Source organism: Amblyomma mixtum, chromosome 3 (genome assembly GCF_055824585.1).
Source record: "Amblyomma mixtum isolate Tamu chromosome 3, ASM5582458v1, whole genome shotgun sequence".
In the NCBI taxonomy this organism is placed as follows: domain Eukaryota; kingdom Metazoa; phylum Arthropoda; class Arachnida; order Ixodida; family Ixodidae; genus Amblyomma; species Amblyomma mixtum.
In genome coordinates this window covers 45,196,847-45,217,237 of record NC_143014.1, presented here as the reverse complement: position 1 = coordinate 45,217,237, position 20,391 = coordinate 45,196,847, and the positions used below count along the sequence as shown (strand labels likewise).

At 50.6% G+C, this 20,391-nt stretch overlaps 1 protein-coding gene and 1 pseudogene across 1 annotated transcript in view; both read left to right on the top strand.

Annotated features, from left to right (window-relative positions):
* The window catches only part of LOC149350010 (Kv channel-interacting protein 4-like), a 425,036-nt gene that overhangs the window by 359,253 nt on the left and 45,392 nt on the right, over window positions 1-20,391 (top strand). The gene's annotated exons all lie outside the window — the stretch shown is intronic.
* LOC149350012 (uncharacterized) lies at window positions 1,442-2,564 on the top strand (annotated as a pseudogene).

The window sequence follows — 20,391 nt, the reverse complement described above, 5'->3', positions numbered from 1 at the left end:
ACGTGTAGCGCAGTTCGGTAGAAGCGCCGCTTTCAGAATCTCCGGCAAAGGGGATTAGCTGCTTTTGTTCACGGCGACGCAGTCTCCCGAGGCGCCCCCACACCAGCGTTCTTTGCGTCTTCTGTGAAAACCAGCGCCTTTGGTCAACGCAGCCCGATGGCGCCTGCCTGGCTCGCCTGTCACCTCTGACTGGGCCTCAAATCACAACAGCGCCCATGTACTGTGCGTGTCAGTGCATGGTAAAGAGACCCAGGTGGTCGACATTACCCGGAACTCTGTACTACTCCATCCCTCATAGCCTGAGTCGTTTTGGGGCTCTGAACCCCATAAAAACACAAAAACAAATTTTCCGACCGGAGTGGCGAGTGTCCCTTCCCCTCGGAAGTTGCGCGGCGTTCCTTTCACCCCCAAAGTGCGCATTCGGGGATACTGCGGCAAGTAAGCCCTCGCACGTGTGCGCGCCTCTGTGTTTGTGCTTGGGTGTTTTTAGTGGCCGGTTGTCAGCGAAGCTGAGAACAACCAAGACAGCGGACGAGAAAACGACGAGCGGCGAGCAGTGTGTGTGGGGTTGCTCGACTGTGCGGATGCGCAAGCAAGATGGAGCGAGGTGTATGAAGCTGCGAGCGTGCATTTATCTTGTAAATAAGTTTTCGTTGTATATATAGTCATCTTTTGTTTTCAACGTACGCGTTCAACAGTTTTTCCAATCAATGTGTATGATGAGTGTGCACCGAGAGCGTGTAATGAAGCACAGAAGTGAATTTATCACACGTGTAATTACGCAATTCGCCCAGAAAAATCCGAGGCGCCTACAGTTGCTGTTCAAGGAAGACTGACTGAGTGACTGTAGTTGCGTGTTTGCGAACATATTGTGCTGTGTGCTGGTCATCAATCCGGGTGAGTCGAGAACCCGTATGCAGGAAGACTGAGCACTCTTCTCCACGAAGTGATATAGCATCTTTTTGCATTTTTTATTAATTTTAGTTGTTTCTTCGTTGATAAACTCCAATGTACCTCTCCTAGCCGCGCTTTAATTTGCTGTTTGTAATTTTTCTTTCATGTGTGCATTTTGTTTAATTTTTATTTATATATAAATAAATAAATTTACTCCGCAAATAGCGCCTTTTTGCTACGAACATACCCCCCCCCCCTCCCGGGGCACCAACGGGGCCCCCCCCTGCAAAAAATTCTGCGGACGCCCTTGGCTGTGCCTACAAGGATGAGAGATCAAATTAGAGAGGACCGGAATAGGCTTCAACCGTTTTTTGTTTTGTTTTTTAACCAAGGAGAATGGATTGAAGAGTCATTACCAGAGCATATGTGCTCGAATTATGTAGTACTAATTGCTGACAACAAGGAAGATTTGCAGAGGTCGATGGACATCTGCGGTACAGAGGGAGATAAATTAGACCTGATGTTTAGCAGCGAAACATCGGCAGTCATGGTTTTTAACGATGAGGGCGGCTAGCAGAGGAGTCAGGAGGTCACGCTAGAGGTAGTGGATAAGTACACGTATCTTGCACTATGGATAAATAATGGTGCTGAGTATCTAACGGAGCATGAAAAAATATGTAAAGACTAAAGGTAGCAGGCATTAAGGCGTCATGAAAAATAGGGCATTGCGGATTTACAATAGGTGCGAAGTGGTAATAAGGATCCGGAAAAGGGTGATGGTTCCTAGTCGGACTTTGGCCAATGCTGTCCTGTGCATGAGACCAGAGGTTCAAGCATGGTTAGAAATCAAGCAGCGCGGTATAGGTAGGCTTGTTTTTGGAGCACATGCCAATACACCAAATCAGGGGGTACAATCAGACATAGGATGAGCATCATTCGAGAGCAGAGAAGCCAGCAGTAAGATAGAATATGAGGAGCGATTGAGAGAAATGGGGGAAAAGCAGTGGGCAAAAAAAGTTTTCACTTACTTGTACACTCTGAACAAAAAGGAGTAAAAAAGGGAGTAAAGCTGTCCTCTAGTGCACCCCCTTTCATAAAAGGGTGTGCGCTAGACGACAACTCTACTCCCTTTTTACTCTCATAGAGGTGTACTGGTTAGAATGTACAAGAGGATTGTGGACATAAATTGGAGAAAGCGAACTAGAAAACTGACAAGCAAATATTTGGACAGCAGTCGGAAGTGGGGGAGGGGGAGCAGTAAATCCGCACTTATCGGTTAGGAAAAAGGTTAAAGAAACAGAGAGGGGTCCCTGGAAAACAGGGCTTCAGACGAAATCGGCACTGGGAACATACGTAACGTTTAAGCAGGAAATTTCCAAAGAAAATATCTACGAGAATTCTAGGAAAAGCTCTTTTGTTCGATACCAAGACGGGAGTATTGCGGACTAAGACGTACCGAGTCAAGTACCACGAAACATACACGTTATGCGGTGCGCATGGAGAGGAGGAGAAAACGCGTGAACTCGTGATACTTTTTTTTCTCTAAAGAGCTTGACCCAACATTTGAAAGCAATTGGGCTGATTTATTCAAAGCATTGAAGTTTAAGGACAGTGTAGGAAGGATAGATTTTAAACGGGTAGAAATAAACAAGCGAAGGTTACCTTACTAGTGGCTAAAATCAAGGCAAGAGTGAATTTTTACGAGTCACGGCTAGGTGGTGTGATCCGCAGCCAGAATTAAAGGGTTCAGCCTTATCCATCCATCCATTTCGCGCGATTTCACGACGCATTTCTCTCGCGTCAGGAATCATTTGAGAGGTCCGATTACGTTCTTGAAATACAGGGATACAACCGCCAGAAAACTTACGGCACCCCACTCACTTAGGGGTCGTGCAACGATGTACAATATTTCGCAGTCGTGCGTACGCAGGGCGCGAGGAATGGGGCGTTAACCGCGACTCGAAATAAAGTATTACCCCGCACCCGCTTTCCAGTGGCTGCGGTCACTGGCTCGCGCCAGCCGTATGCTGTTCAACCTCTGCACACATACCGGGAAGTTCCGGTTAAGCACATCAGAGGCTTCCTGCCGTCGTAACGCTGTAAGTGTTTCAGTTAGCACGATTTCTTTCTCTCTGTAGAGGTATCTTCCTCCCTCTTTTTAGAGCCTGAAGACCAACGCTTCAGAAAAGTAGCGTGGTTCCTGAAACTGCAGCTTCACAGGGTTGCTTGTAGTTACGCAGCTGCCTCACTGACATCTTGGTTTTCGTCATTTAATATAGCTAAAGTAATTGCTTTTCACGTATTCGCTAACTTACGTCTTCACAGTTAAAGCAGTGCGTTTTGAAGAGCTTGGACAAGAATTTGTGGAATTCTATTCATATGGTGACGACCTGTATGCTCTTAGAGTCCGCAATATTTTATGTCATCCTGTGCGCGTACACAAGGCCTTTGTAAAGGGCTCAAAGAATTAGTTTTTATGGTTTGCGTATGAAGTGCTGAGACAAAAATGTCAGCGTCTGGTTAGGAGCATTATGATATCATAAGAACGCATTTGTCAAAGACATACTGTGGGATCGTTTTGAAAAAAAAAAAAAAGTGCACTCCAAATTGCCTTTAATTTTCCATGGCAGAGCTAGTTCTCACTCCATGAAAGACGCGGAGGATAGGCTATAAACCTCCGTTTTTCACGGCGTTGTGATGAAGACCAGGAAACGTTTCATCATCTTTCTTTATCCTTAATCAAACGACACCAGACTACTAGACTAACTTTCATAATTTGTATGGCGGCTTTGTTTTCAATAGGAAATTAAGAACTAGAACTCTATAATGCGGCGCTTAATGATTAGATTTAAGCCGTAACACAAATGGAAAAAAAAAAAGCGACTTGGGAGGTAGAGCTGAAATTAAAAAATAAGTTAAAAACTAGGAGTGTGTTACAGAGTTGAGAGATCGTACTGGATAACAAGATAACAGAATTTGCACACGAAGGCGCACGTCGCTTGCAGGCTAAGAAGAGCGAAGTATAATAACTCTGAGGAACAGCTGCTGCAGTCTTTGTAGGACTGGTGCCTGCAACTTGCTGGTCGTTATTACAAAAGCCTAATGAGTCATCGCAGTTAAACCCCCTTCTCGGTAGCACTTGTGACGGCAACTCATTCTTCTGAAAAGAGAAACTTCCTGTACCTTCATGAGGCACTCAGACGGGCTACGTGGCGCACTACGTGTTTGGGAGCCATTTCGCCTTGAATTCTGCATCCTTGCAAATACAGTTAAGAAGACTCTAATGAAAACGATCTGCATAAATCTCCTTGTCTCACAGCGAAATTTTAAAAACGGTGTGATCAAAGACCTCTGACTATCATGACTCAGCTTCTGTAGCTTCGCCAGTGACGAATAGCTATAGAGCTCATGCGCCTGCCGATCACGGAAGGATCTGGTGTAAGATAGCTTCTGTAAATACGGCACCTCTGTCTTCTTGTGAAGAAGCCAAGCGTATCGCATCATGGACAGTGGTATCTCTTCTGTCGCGCAGCTACCGAGACCGAGCCACGTTTCCCGCAAGTGACCAGGCCACCTCTTTTAGACGAACATTTACAGCGAGCTGCTCCGCCCAAAGTGTATGCTAAGATTTCCAAAAGAAAGCATTCATTAATGGCGCCTATGTCCACACTGTACACGTACATTAAGCTAATACCTGCTACGACAATGATAGAAAGATGCAAGGGCGTGCTGAAGCAACTTTACAACCCTCAAGTAAAAAAAAAAAAAAAGTAAGGCTTCTTCTAAATACACACTGGTAGCGGATCTGCGATCGCGTTCATTTGGACCAGAATAGAAAAGTTGTAGCTGCACTTTACATCCTGAAGAAATCGTGCATTCTAGCCCTTGCAATTTTCGTGATTACATATGACATTTTGTTGTTCTGGTTCGTTTACTTTCTGCCTGAGAAAAGACATGGGAAGCTTGGATTTAAGTGGAAAAGCGGGTGAGATACGGTACATTGTCTTTAGTTTCATTTATATTTCATTTATTTCCCAAAGATCCCCATTCTGGGATATTGCCTAAGGGGTAGTGTTGCATAGTGGCTTTCCCGCTCAGTTTGCTCATTTCTGGAATGAATAATCACGCGCAGGTGGCAGCAGCGACGTGGTGGGTTAGGTCGTTCCAGACGGTGGCTGTTAAAAGAGATAATGAAGCGGAAAATGCAGTTGTACAGCGCATATACAGCGCAAAACTTGCAGTGGGTGGGTGGTGCTTGGTGATATGCGTGTCCGGGGTGAGCAGAAGTAGCGGTCACCTCTTGCCAGGGGTGATTGCGCTTAGCTGGCATGCTTGCTTCGAATCGCTTCACGGGGTCGCGGTCGCTCTCGGTTGTCAAAGCTACAAGCGGCCGGTGCTCCGTTATACAGCCTATTAGCTTTCCACAGAGCCGTCGACGGCGATACTGACGGAGAACCGAGCCCCAGCTGTTGAGACAGGCGGCCGGCAGTCACCGTAGAGCCTGACCCGCAGCGACTGAGCGCGGGGGAGCATTAAGGAAGCGCAGCGCTGTAAAAAGAGCGCGTGGACGTCATTTTTCAAGCTCGGAGCTCGTTGTTTTTCACTCGGTCAACAGCGCCCAGGCTTCGGCGCGCGAGAAGTGCGGAAAGAGGGGGAAAGGGAGACCCCGCGCAACGGGAGGGAGGGAAGGGTAAGAAAGAGAAAGGGAGAGATTTCGCGCGCGCTCGCGAGCGGTACGCTCCAGTGCCCCTGTAAAAGCGACACATTGGGGCTCCCCCGCCTCGCTGTGCTCTCGAGTGTTCATTTTATCGCCGTGCCTTTTCATTTGGCCGCGCGGGCCGGCTGCCAACGAGGTTGACGCGCCGCCGAGTGAAAAAATAAACGCTCCGCGAGCCCGCTGGGTGGGGGGGAGACAATGGGCCTCGCTGGGCTCCTCCAAACGGCCAAGTTTATACATTACTCGGCGAGTGCGCGCTCCCACCGAGGCTCTTCGCCTCCACTCGCGCGCGAACCGCGCGCTCCGTGTTTCGGCGCCGCGTCGCTCACCCTCTCCTCGCCCTCATCACACTTGCTCTGTTTTCGATGCGCGTACACGTCCAAACTTTCTCCCAGTGCACGAGCGCGGCGCTGTTGCTTTCGCGGATTGCGCGAGAGCCGCGGGGACGCTTGCGCGCCAGATTCGTTTCTTTTCTCTTTTTTTTTTTGCGACATTGTTGTCCTCGCCTTTGTTGGCCGATCGGGGCTTATCAAAAAACGACGCTGCCACGGAATTTCAAAAGGCGCGCTTTTCGGGGCGAGTAGTAAGCCACGTGCGCGTGACAGAATTTTTGATAATGAAGGACGCCGCTGTACCGTTATTTCCCTGGCGGGAGGAACGGGGGTCCTCTCTGAATTTTCGTCCTGACTCGACGATGGCACGTTGGCCATAAAGTGGGGCGCCCATTGAAATGCCGATGTCGTTGTTGATGCTCGCTGCACTTGGAGTTTTAGGAAGAGATGTCCTGAGCATCCTTTTCTCTCTTTAGTTTCGTTTTGTCACTAACTCTATTTCCTTCATTTTTTGTTAGATGCCCGCTCTCACGCGCCGCAGGGTATTCTGTTTTCTTTCGCCGTATGCTATGGCTATCCTGTCTTGCTTTTGTGGCCCATCGAATGTTTCTGCTCTGCCGGTTTCACGGGGCGGTTCGAGTCTATGCTCAAAACAACACGATAAACACACTCCGTATGGAACGAAACGCCACGCCCTTCCGAGTTCATTTTGAGAATGTGTCTGTCTTTGGCACGGGCATAAAGTTTTAATGTATCGCTTTAATCTTATTTCGCCCCACTGGCGGAAAATTAATGGTCGCATGGCCACCCGCAAGCTCTTCGCCGTCTGGCACCGTTCCCAGTGAAAGAGTGAAACTCCTGCTCTGCTGAACGAGTGCTTAGAGAGCTGTGATCGGCGCTCTCAGGAGTGCAAACAGAGACAATCGAAGCATATTCGTCTCTTACCATTTCTTTCTTCCGCATTAAATTTTGCTGTTGTCGCACTTCTTTTATCAGAACAGCGAGCTAGTACGAGGATCTTTCGCGTTCCTTTCTCGAAGAGCCCTATATATGATAGCTTTTGCCAAGCACAGAGGACAGGATCGAGTATTCCCGCCGCCAAGATCTAGTCCTTGTGAGCGCACGCTTCAAGGAACAGAATCATGTTTGCAAAGACCACGTTCTCGATGTAGCTCACTGCCGAAGAAGGCTGCTTGCAATTTCAATGGAGCCGACTCATTCCCGACAGAGGGTGTCTTGACGTCGACAGTTAGTAGCAAACATATCGCGATATTATTTTGGCTAGTTAGCTGCGTTGAACTGATGAAAGACAAGAGAGCGCTCCTTGGACGATTTATTGCATATGTAACACGGGTCATTCTGCCTGAACCTCTCCGAGTTGCCTCTATACTTCGATTATCTCAACGCCTGCGGCACCTGCATTTATTATAATAGGCGAAAACAGGCGCGAAGGTCAACGGTGCGTATAAGAATGGCCTCGGCATCGGATAAATGAACGTGAATAGGTAAACTGTTAATCAGTCACTCCCTCGGAAAAACATACATAACAAGTTGTGTGCGATCATCGCAGGACGTTGTTACTATATACATAAAACATTTCTGATCTGCGCTACGCCGATAACTCAGACATTAGGCACCAAAGCTCATTTAATCATAACCGCGGATCTCTAGCAAATCATTTTCCTTTTCTTTACGGTAATGTAATTTTCACCACCACCTACGAGTATACTCAAATGCATGTAGCGCTTGACTTACCCTCGCTCCCACGAGTAATTTATTTATAAAGGTGTGCGTTTTCTTTTGCAATATGGTTACACCAAATCCAATATCAGTCTGAAGGCCGTACACGTGAAGTGCAGCCGCTCTTGGTTGGACTGCCCCGTCGCCCTCGCGATGTAGGCGGCATTCGGCACCCTTTGACTTCGATGTTTTGAGACCAATGAAAAATTTAATACCCGGGGGCACTTGCCTAGCAACGATGCTGTCGCGTGCGATTTGAAGCGTTTGACCACCACCGTTGACATCAGCTTCTACAGACGCGGCGCAGCTAGAGGCTCTTGTCCATCGCTCGTGAAAATGCAAGGCCAATGATGAAGACTATGTCAAGAAATAGGTTGCTGCAGGTGATAGTATTCACTATGAGAAATTGTCGCGCCGTTTTTTTTTTTTTTCTGTTGCAGTGTACAAGGAAATATGTAACTAGGAGGCATTACATTCAGAGCGACCCTTGCGTTTACACCGCTCAGAGGCCACATCAAAAAATTCCAGCTTCTTTGTCGTTATAATTAGAACGTGGCTGCCTAATTTAGAGCGCACACATGTTGACAAGATCAGTAGGAAAAAGAAATAAAAAGAAAGAATAAAAAGTAATAAGGGAGGAAGCTCCTCGCCACAAGTATGAACCGCCGTGGTGGCTCCTTGGGTTTGGAGTTCGCCTGCTCATCCCAAGGTCGCGGGTTCGATCCAGGCCGCGGCTGCCGTATTTCGACGAAGGCGGAATACAATAACACCTGCGTGATGTGCAATATCAGCGCACTTTAAAGAAGGTGGTCCGGAATTCTCCGCCGCGGCCTCCCTCGCCGCCCGTGTATCGCTTCGGGGCTCTAAACCCCACTATTCAAAAGCGTACTCGGAGCGACAGCCACCTCGAGGCGGGCTACAGTGAACTTAGATCGTCGTGATTTGACCGGCTCGCCCGAGACAGAGGCGGGACCCAGGCTGGCTAGGGCTACCATGCCGCTGGTACGACGAGCAGCGCTGGATCGGGGTACGAGCGCGGAAAATGCTCGCATCTCAGCCCGGCCGCTACCGGCGCGCAGCTCCCCGAGGTCCAGTAATAACTGCGCCGACAGAACCGCTGGCAGAGGTGCGTATGCAGAGCAGGGAGCACGCGCCGTGGCGTCCGAAGCGCGGCATGTGCACGTCGGCGGCGCACATGCTCTCGCGGGCCACCGTCGGCGCGCCGGCCTTTGCACTTGGCAGAGTCCCGAAGATTCTTTGGCGGCCTCTCCCCCACCACCCTGGCCACCGAAATAGAGCGAGGAAGGAGGGGAGGAGGCACCCACTCGAGCACCGCGACGCGCGCCAGTGCATCACCGGCAGTCGCCGCCGCAGCATGCAGAGCTTGGGCACCAGCGGGGGCAGCTCTTCGGCCGCGGTCAGACGCAGCAACGCGCGCAGGACCGTGTCGACCAGCGGCTCGCAGACGCACAGTGAGTACACAGCCTCCGGCGCGTTCCTTCGGAGGACAGTCACGTCGGAGGCACGCGCGTCCTGCTGGCCTCGACCGGCGTGCGCGTTCCCGCTACCGGCGGAGGGCGCCGAGCATGCGTGTCCGCTACGCTGTTTGGTCCGTCTTTCCGGGAGCAAATCGTTGGAGTGCGTGGTCTCCTTGGCCGTGCCTCTCCAAAGACCGCGTGGGCACAACAGTTCGCCGTCGCTGCTTCTTGAGTGTCCGGTAGTTCCGGGCAGAACTTACTCTGCTCGTCGAAAGCATGGTCTCAAGTTCGCAGGCGGAAGAGCGAACCGTCTTCGAACCTGGCACTATGCACATAAGGGGGATGCCGGTGCTAATTTTTTTCTTACTTTGTAGCACATTTGCAGCTTTTGTGAACGTTTGCTGCGCTAATTGTTGTGGCATAGACAGGTTCTTTTGTCCTCTTTTCCCTCGGCTTTTTCTTCTCCATGGGAGCAGGTTGATTCTGTCTTTTCCGTAAGCGCTACTCCGTGAGCCGCTTTCGGGCTGTGAGACAAGCTCAGCACTCAAAACGGTAACATTCGTTGTTGAGCTCATATTTACTGCAGGCCGAGCACCTGTTGCGTGCTGCCCATCTGTTACGCATTAACCGCCACGCACAGAATATTCGTGGAATGCGCAGATCGTTTCGTAAACGTCATCAGGCTGCAGTGCTCTTCGCAGGCTTTCAACTTGTTGTTTGCCTCCTTGGCCCACCTCTATTTCCTCGTGTTATTACCAGAACAAAATGAACTAACTAGGATGAACTGTGTTGTAAAACCATAACAACCCGTGGCTTGACGAGGGAAAGAGTAGACACACTCCGAGAATAGCACATCGGAAACACCTCGCTAGCCCGCATTTCTTCACCTATGCCATTTTTACTCGCCCAGAGACGTGAATTATTTTTGGTCCCTTTCCAAAATCTGGCGGTGGCGCAACGCTTTGTCTGCTGTAAGGTCAACGGCATAAACAACGCTAAATTACTCGCATTAAAGGAACGGATAGGAAAAAGGCATGCATATACGCCTACTAAGTCCAGCCTTATACGGAGCCCGTGGTGGATTCAACGCATAATGTACAGCCTCGATCAAATATCTTCGGGCCACAGGACTTGCTTTTAAGCTTGATTTTTTGGCAGTTGCGGCACACCAACTTTCCAATTTTTCGGAAGGGCAGGGACTCCCTTGTCCTCACCTCTCCAGACTTTTCGAGCTTCGGGGATACCACAAGTCCTTGGCTGTAGTGTCTGGACATGCTCGGCCATCAAATTCCAGAGATAATGCGATAGTGGGGTAACTTTCAGAAGAGGGGAACTTTCTTCTCACCTTACTGAGCTCTACTTAAAAACTCTGTGCTTAACAAAACAGCCAAACCGTGCCAACGGCAAACCAAAAAGATTACACATTTTCCTTCTCGGAGAAGGGATACTTTTTGGTGTGCTGTTGGTACGTTATTCGAATGCGTAATGACTGCACATACGATACAGGGTAACAGAAGAAGACACGGCGCAGACATACTGAGCCATATGCTTTGCCCATTTCTTCTGGGTCCGTGTCTCGTTCGCACACCCATTTTGAACTCTAAAAGAAATCGTACAGTTCATGTGGCAGCATGCTGTAAGCGTAGTGTTTCTTTCAGTGTCGCAACGTGCCATACTTCTGAGGGTATAAATTTCTTGTTCCATACGAAAAGGCTTGCCCGCGGCTCACGTGTTCCTCAGAAGAATTAAATTTGCTGCATTTCGAAGTGACGCTTCCTATTTCTTCTGAAAAGATATTTTGCCGAACAAATTTTAACCTTAGGCTTTCTAGAAAGGCCAAAGCATTAGTCCTAGAATTAACGCGGCTTGTTTTCTCTAAAAAAATAAAGCATGTTTTTGTTGAAGAAAAAAAAAAAGTAAGACTGTTTGTCTTGGATCTCGACGTTAGAAACAGCGCTCCCGGCACGCTCACGCTCTAACCTTGAAATTTGTCGGATGCCATATACGAATGAAAAAAAAATTGAAAAGAGTAAGAGTGTAAAAAAAAAAGGGGGAGGGAGCGAGGAAAGGGGCGAAGAAAAATGTGTAGCACGCCGCGTGCGCAAAATCTCAGCCTCTGTCGTTTTTTTTTCCGTGCCTACTCCTTCATTGCACCCCTGAGCAGAGCGTTTTGACTCGGCTTCGCGTTCGTACTACAGCAGCGCACGCGACAGGGATGCCCGGTGGCCGCTGCCTTAGTTTTCGTCCAACAATATTGTTTCCGTGTTCTTCCTCGCCTTTTGATTCCAGTCATCCGCCTCCCAAGAGAAGCGGGAGACAGCGGAGAGAGAATTTCTGTCGGGAGTCTCGGCATCCGCGGCATTTCTGCTTCCCTTCGTGTCGCTCGCGGAGTCTCGTGCAGAGACGACCACCGCGTGCGCTCGAGAATGACAGCAACTAAACCGAAACGGAAGAAATTTCGGCTCTGAGGCAGCCACCGGCACAGGACCCGAGGCCAGCGGTACAGCGGCAGCCTTTGTCTCGTGGAGCGTCCTGCGCCCACCTCCCTCCCTGCTTTCGGCACTCCTCTCTATTTGTTTCCGAGTTGCGCATGCGAGCGCGCACACGCGACAAAGGAAGGATGGAGTGGAATTTCCTCTTGACCCACATAGTCCTCGCGCGGGCACTCAGAGAAAGTGTCGGGAGACGAGCGAAAACTAGGCGAGGAGCTTCCTCCCTTATTGCACTCTTCACTTTTTATTCCCTCTTATTATTCTTTTATTCTACTGCGATGAACGAACCGAGACACGGGAATTTCGTGGCGTATGCACGAAAGTCGAAAGAAAGGAAACGGCTTCTGAATTCTTGAAACGTCTTTGCGCACGAGTCTGTCCCGCTTTCGCGACTGCTTTAATACCCTCTCGTTTCCTCATTTCTTTTTCTTTAAACCGCGCGCATCCGCAGTGACAAGTTCCTTGCGCCCTTCGCACCGCCTTCTCTGTTTTCTCTGCGTCCTCATTCTTAAACTCAGGCGCTTTCCGTCTGCGCGCGTCTTTCTTTTTTGTTTGCTTTTGGTCTACGAGCATTTTTCGCGCCTGCTTCGGTAAACGACTGGGCACCGGGTTTCTGGCGGTGACCTTGGGCCTACATCCTCGCCGTTCGGCGCGGGTTCTCGTCTCTTTTCGCCGGCCTGACTTGTTTGTGTACAAAAGTAGAGAAGCCTGGGATATCGAGGCTCCCCAAGTCCTCCCCGTATACCGTTCTCCTATAGCCACCAACTCACACGTGACTGCCCGCTCAGCTCCTCGGCCGCAGCAGTGCCGGAAGGCAAGGGTTGAACTCAACACCGGTGCCCCCCCCCCGCCCCGGGCAGTGTGTTTAATTTCCAAGCACAGCGCGTATATGGCGCCACTCCGAGAGCAAAACAAATACCCTCGGAAAAGGCAGAAAGCGCGCCCGTTCCCTGTTTCGTTCCTCGGCCGCCGAGACTCGTTTTCTTCCCACGCAAGTCCAATATTTACGCCGCGTGCAGCTGTTTGCGTCGGTTAGCGCGATCCGCGTCCCGCGACGGCACTGTTTGCTTGGGCGCCGGGCGTGCATCCTTCGGCGGGCCCACACCTTCGCGCGAGCCTACCCGCACCCTCTCCCATCCCCCTACGCTCCCCTTTCCCTCTTCCTGTTTGTCTTCTCTTCACCCCTCTCTTCCCGCATATGGCATTCGACACCGCGCGTCATTGTGGCAGGCTGTTTATGTCGCTGGGTCCTCCTGTACGCGTGCGCGGCGTGACAAATCTCTGTAGCTGCTGGCGCGTGAAAGAGGCGTTGCCGTTCTGGGGGCACGGCCAAGTCCTCTCGTTCCGTGCCTAGATGGCGCAAAAAGCTTCTTCCTCTCCTCCACCCTCGCCTCCAGCCTTAGAGAGAAGAAAACATACAAAAACAAACTCAGCATTAGCTCGGCTTCGGAGCCTAGCACTTCATTGAAAACAAATCCGAATGAGCACGCTAATTCAAGTTTCAATGTGGCAAAGATAGTTGAAAAACGAAATTGAAACGATTCCCACTAGACGATCCCCTCCCCCTGAGTGTGCTGCGATTGACAGCGGCAGCCATGCAGTGCCCTCACAAGTGCTTCAGCGAGATGCTGTTGAAAGAGGCGGCTGAGATGGGCTTTTCAGATCTTGCTTGCAGGGAAGGATGCTTCAGTGATGATGCGGGGAAGTGATTGTGAGGGATGTCGCTGTACAAGATGCTTCATTCAGAAACTATTGATGTTTTGCGCGCACGAGATGTCTCGTGGGAACCCCACCCGGTCGAATACGTCTCGAGAAAGTCCTGGGAGACCACTAGCAGGTCCCAACTCTTCCGCCGCTTTACTTCCGCCTCGCGCCCCCGCATCTCGGCTTCTTCTGCTCTTCGTTGGCGTATGCTCTTCGGAGACTTCGGGCTGTCACGCGTTCGTCGCATACGCATTCGATTCCGTGCGCAGTAGTCGGTGTGCTGCGTTCTTCTTCGTTCGCGTGATGTCGCGTAACTTCGCCTTTTCTGCTCAACGCGTCCCGCTCGCCCTCAGCGGTACTCGGTTGGCGGGAGAACCCTGCGCGGTTTAGGTTCAACTGGTGAAAACTGAGCGAGTAGCGCGCCCACCGAGCGGAAAGCGCGGCAGTCGTCTTCTATATTCTCTTTCGTCTGTTTCGCGCAGTACCACCCGCAGTGAACTTATTACCAACTCGCCCAGTTATTCATCCTTCTTCGAGAAAGAAAAGATGGGAACCCGGTACAGCAGCCGGTGAACATTCGCGTTCGCGTGATCTTCTTTTCTGCGCATGCGCGGAATTACTAGGATGTTTGCGAAAACGGGTAAGAGTGCGTTTAAAAGCTAACATGGCCGTTGCTCCTGCGGCGCATTGGATTAGAGTTGTGTTTTTGAACGCGTGAGAGAGGTGTTCAATCCCCTTTTTACTGCTACTTTTTCTTTATTTTTTTTTAACGAAGCGTTATCTGCGAGGAAATTATTTCTCGTTTACTTAAGGAGGAGGGGGACATTTATGTTGCATTCTGAGGCTGTTTTGACCCGAAATCGCCGTATAAACCACTCGCCCGACATCAATTTTTCAGTCGTCTTTTTTTTCCCCTTCAACAAACGATTGCCTGTGTGGAAATCGTTTACCATTGCCCTCTGAATGTTGAGTTACCTTTTAGTATGCATTCTAAGATGTTTTAAATCCAAATTTGCCATTCAAAAAGGTTTGAGACGGGTCGGGAGGCGAAGCCTGAAGTTGGTGCACTACCGTTGCGCATGTGCAGACCACAAGATCGGGCGCCGGAGAATGTCAGCTGCCAAACAATGTAGAAGACGCCACTACGCGAAGAAAGAGGGAATGAGGAGGGCGGGAAAGTGAGGGCATTCGCGTGTGATAAGGCTTTCCTCTCTCTTTGCTTTTTTGTCTTTTCCCGTATGCGGTAGTTTGCCAGAGCGTACGTTTCCTGTTTTTCCGCACATGCGTAGTTTGTCGGCCGGGCCGCACGGAGGTGAAGCTGTAGTGTCGCTCACCGTGTTACGCCGAGACATCGCTCTAACAGCACAACTGGCGTAAACATTTCAGTTCATTTGAAAAATTTCGAGCTACATGTTTTTCGAACGATTTTTTGTCCTGGATTAAGTGAGGGCTGTTCGAAAATTCTTTGTCCGTAATATCGGGATGTACAATACCGCATTTTCGGCGTGGTAAATACACGGTCATTTTCGTTTATATAGATCACTAAACTTAACCCAACCGGCGACGCATGTCAGGTACTGTGGCGTAACTGTAAGTGGGCCTGCGCGCAATGTCCAGTACATTAATAAAGGCACTGGCAGGAAAAAAGAAGGCAATCGTGGAAAGAAATATGACGGACGCAACAGCAGCACCTCCAGCGGTGCATACAAGAAACTGTAACAGAGCAGCGATTATTTTGCAACATGAACTCAATAATGCGGCTTAGCACCAGTAGCACCACTGCACAGTAGCACCATGCCCACTATGCATAATATGGCGCCAATCTGATTATGCATTTTATGTTATTTCTGTCTTGTTTCCGTATATTTAGTTTGTTATGATGTGTAGCCTCGTGAATTCATGTAACCATTTTCTTTGGAAATTGCGTTATCCGCTAACTCCCCCCCCCCCCTTCCCCGCCCCACGTAATTCCCAGCCGGACCCTTAGGATGCTTAAATAAATAAATAAGCCGCTCTAGGAGCTGTGCCCCGTCGCTAGAAAAACGGGGCTATATTCACAAAGCTTTTAGTGCCCAAGACGGGCTCGTGACAGGCTCACGCCGTGGATGCCGCATTCGGATTTGACGCTTTCCTCTTTATAACGGGATGGCCGTATACGAATTCCTCCGTATGTGCCATATAACCTTGTAGGCAGGGAGCATTTGGGACCTCAACGTCTGCTTCTTGCAATGGACCCTATAGCAACACAGAAAATCCTCATGTTTTGCGTATTGGTTCCTCCGCCGTTCATGAATAAAAAAGGAATGTGATGCCTTTGCGGACGTCTACAACGACGCTGCCCGCATATTCGGCTGACATCTTAATCTTCAGGCACATTTCAAAGAATCACATGGAAAAAAAAAACTGAATCTTCGTTTCCTGTTGACCGTTGCTTGCATCCGCGACCACAAGACCTCCTGCATCCTCAATGATGCAGCACGGCAAATGAGCTATAGATGGGAGGGCTGCACGAAAACTGCAGCGATCACTGGCGTTCGCCAACGTCCGCTATATATCCGGTCCATTTCCTTTATTAAATCATGCATCGGACTGGAACGCATCGCTCGCGGACGCGCTGCCTGCGGGCGGAGATGTAAAAAGGAATGATGCGCCGAACCGTGCGAGTGGTTCCCACTCTCGGCGAGGGTGGCTCTCTATGCAGATGCAATCCGAAGAGCACGTGCTCTCTGTATGGGACTCCCCTGCTGTGCTCTCGACGCTAGACATCGCCGGCACTCGCCGTTCTGACTCTTTGCCCATTTTAGCTCGCGATTTGAAAATGTGCCTCGACGCTGTGTTGACAGTTTTGACGAATTTGTCACACGCAAATCGGCAACAGTTCATGCGAGGAAGATGTTCGGCTCCTGCATATACGCACACAGCGCACGTGTGGCTTTGTATACCAGTCACGTGTTCGCGTTGGCCTTCGCCTGTATCTCTCGCTCGAGGTCAATCAAAGCTATGGTTCGGAGCTTAACAGAAATGAAAAGAGACGATAGCTGCAGCTTGTAATCGCATGGTTTCGTCACGCTCACCACGCAGTCACGTTAGAGCGGCGCGCTGCGGTGTCCTTCAGTGGCTCTCCACTGGCGAACAAGTGACAATGCTCGCCGGCGATCGGATTTCCCGCGTCCGCGCCGCCATTGCTCGGCCCGAGATGGTCGAAGCGCGCACTGCCTTCCTCGGGCGCCCAGAATAGCCCGGGCCCCGGAGGCGCACAACACTGGCTCCACAACAGGCCCACACCGGGCCCGCAGTGAAGGCCCGAAACTGTAAATATTGCCGAGGTCAGCGCCGCGAACACGTGCCCGCCGCCGCGTGCGTCCTTCCGCGAAAACCTCGCGATGGACGGCTTGACCTGGCGCCCTTGGGAAGGCAGGCGCAACGGAGGGGCCCCCATAACACACCCGTTGTCCTCTTCCTGCACTTGTTTCCGTCTCTCGGCATGCTTCCTGTAGCTTCTGTGGCGGAGCGATGGTGCTTATTACCTCACTGATATGTTTACGTAGGCTGCTTTCTTCTTACAAAGGGTGAGGATAGCACACCGCCAAAAAAAAAAAAAAACTGTAATAAGACGCTGCTTGGCGGCGCATAATTAACCGAGAGTCGCGTATGTTGCAAATGCTGCGCTGTGCCGATCCTTGTGTAACTTCTGAGTTCGCTATCAATGTCGTGAGGAGGGGTGGAATACGGACGGTGAAGCCAGGTCGTCAATAGTAGGTGCGTCGAGGTTTGAAATCGCATTTTCGCTGGACTTTGCGATGGCTTTGTACGTGGAGGCCGTCAGCGGCTGGCAAGGAGGAACGCTCTGCATAAAGAGGTGGGAGAAGCGACGAAGGGCTTGCATTCACTCCAAAAGCACTACCTGGACACGGCAAAACATTGGACATGATAGAAAGGGTGTAACGCTGCCCGTTTGCGTCTATTAAATAAGCTTCCACTCTAGTCTAGCCGGCGCGAAAATGCTTGCCTATTTGGTTTTGCCCTGTGGAAACATCTCTTAGGATATGTAATTACCCCAGGCTAGATCTGTTTTTCTCAGCTGCGTACGTTGGACGTCCAAGCGAAAAGCAGGCCATCTTGTAATCGGAAATGTTTATCGTTACAATTTGTTATTACTATCATCACTGTGTCCTGCACAAATTGATGGGTCGTTTCTTTGTCTTCAACGCCAACCTCGTCGCGTACTAACACGGCAGGACCACTCACTCACTCACTCACTCACTCACTCACTCACTCACTCACTCACTCACTCACTCACTCACTCACTCACTCACTCACTCTCACTCACTCTCACTCACTCACTCACTCACCCATTCACTCACTCACTCACTCACTCACTCTCTCACTCACTCACTCACTCACTCACTCACTCACCTCCTTTCCTCTGGAGAATATGAATGAATGTCGAGGTGTCCTTGCGTGTCCTCCGCTTCGTCCGTTTTATGAAAGAAACTGTAAAAGCGACGCTGGCTACAAGCCTTTCATCCTTTTTTTTTTCACCCCTTTTTTCTTCCTAATTTTACTCCCTATGGGCCGAGAATAAGACGGGGCGCTGCGCAGGCGTGCGCGGTCGAAACCTTCGCCGTGGGCGTCGCTCTTCTTTTGGTCGTCGTCGAGCCACCGAGGCTTGTTCCTGAGCTGCTTCCCAAATTAAATATCTGGCCCATAGCGTTCTTGCCAGGATTCTTCTTTTCGTTACACCAGTGCGGAGCTCGGCAGGCGTGGCTGCTCACCATGTACCTCCCTGGCGAGAACGAGCAGAAACCGAATCAGGGTAGCTTTTCTGTATAAAAAAGCACTCCATCACGCACGCGTTGAAAATGTATAGCTTCCTGTCACTCGGCATAGCAAAAATTTGCATACGGGACTTAGTATGGGCTCTTCGTTCACGAAAGCATTGCCCGAGGTATCACGTGAATCAATCACTCGCACTAGCAAATGTCTGCAAGAACAAACGATTTTTTTTTTTTTGCTCTCTTCTTTCGTAGTGCCCTAATAAAGTCAAACATGCAAGTTCTGTTACGCGTTGCTTTTCCTTCTTGTTCTTTTATTTTTCCCCCTCTTACTTCCTTCCGTTCCACTCTCTGGTAGCTTCTGCTTCTCATCAGAGTTTCCGCACGCTTATTCTTTGTAGACTTGGGCCTAAGCTGCCTTGTGCGTGCACATTTTAATAATGCAGGGATATTTTGATCGAATTTTTAACAGCGCCTCCGACAGCATTCCTGGTTTGTCCGTGCGGAACGTCTGCTAATGCGACGACGATAGCAAGAAAAGCTGGGGCAAACCACCAAGTATGAGCCAGCAGCCTTTCCAGCGCTGACAGTGAATGTGCCGTCGCACTGTGTATGCAGTTTGTTTTTCCTAACAGGTCCGCAGTTAGGTTTAGCTATTCCTATTCCGATTCTACATGATTCTTTTCAACGCTCAAGTGGAGCCAAGTCCCCGCGGACGCGGATGCTTGCTCCACGGCGCCGTGAATCATAAGATGGGAACACGCCTCAGCCCTGGCCTTGGACGCATGTCTGTGGCTGATCTGTGATTTCTTCAGTCAGGCAGTATACCTCCGCGGTGGCTTGCTGCTCGAGTTCGCGCAGAAATAAAGTCGGGCAACCTGCGTTACGGGCAGTACTGCATGCAAAATGCCGGTGCCGTGGGCCCATTCATTTCCTGGTCTGTGATAACTTGCACATTTTTTCGAAGCGGCTTCTTCACGCACAAAAATCTCCTCGATGCGGCTACCATTGCGTTCCGACTTGCTCACCTTCCGCCCGTCAACGTTCTTGACTTCGACCGGGCGGCAGGGATCCGGTGCTTTCTTCTAACCTCGTCTCCCTAGCCCCAAAGCATCAGACGGGGCTGATTGGTGCAGTTGCATCATGTCAGAAGGGCGCTGGCTTAAGGGACCGAAAGGACCGCACGAACACACGGGTGAAGCGATTGTCCTGTTTCCTTTAGTCAGCGCGGCTCCAACGTCATGCTCTGTCACCAAGGTGCAAGACATGAGGGCCTTAGTAAGTCTTTCGCGTCGTTTTTACGCATACACGTCCTTACTTTAAGTTTTCATTGTTGATTTAGCTCCGTTTTCTCCTTCCCTTTCCCTCGGTGTGTGGCAGTAAACCGAAACCTTCTTCTGGTTAACCTCCTCGTCTTTTCTCCTATAGCATAAGGCTATAGGGCTGATTTGCGCAAATCAAGACAAATACGAAAGTCCTTCTCGCGGCCCACTGGGCGCTCGTGAAGCGAGCCGCGTCGGGAGGACGAACAAACTGAGCTCGCGAGAAAGGCGCACGCTGGGCGCGAACGAAGGCCGCGTGCCGCGACTCGATAATCTCGAGCGTTCCGGTTGCCCGCGCCGGCGGCGGCCACGGCCCGCTTTTAGTCGGATGACGCCGTTTGAATCGGTCCATCACGTCGTTAGTGCCCTGCGTCGGGGCGTCACTTAGCAGTCCGGCGCGCGCCTCTGCCACAACGAGCTGGAACAAAAGGCGCCGTCGCCCACCGAGCAGCGCGCTCTTTCGGTCTTGACTGACTTTTAAAAGCGCGGTTTTTCCGCCAGTACGCCGCAACAATGCCCTCCATGAATCTGCGCCGTCAGCCGCCTCCGTTTTTTTTTCCCTCGCTTTTTAATCCCTCTCCCCCATTTGAGCATTCATTTGGGCCAGCTTTATATCCTCCGCGCCGCGATCTCTTTCTTTTGCGCATCCACGTATCTTGCGCGGGTAGAATGTGCGCCGCCAGTGGAGCGTGCTTTTCGGTGGCTGTGCCGCGCTCCTCTCGTTACGGAGGTTTCTTCGCCTCCTCCAACGGAACGCAACGGGCCAGACCTGGATGCAATCATTTTCTGCCATTGTGGGGAGCCCGCGGTCGCAACACCGGGCACAGCGTCACCCCCCCCCCCCCCCCCCTTTCCTCCCCTCGCCGAGGCAAACTGTGGTTTGCCGACGGCCACAAACCACTGGCCTTCTTTGCCTCCCCTCCCTCCGCCCCCATTC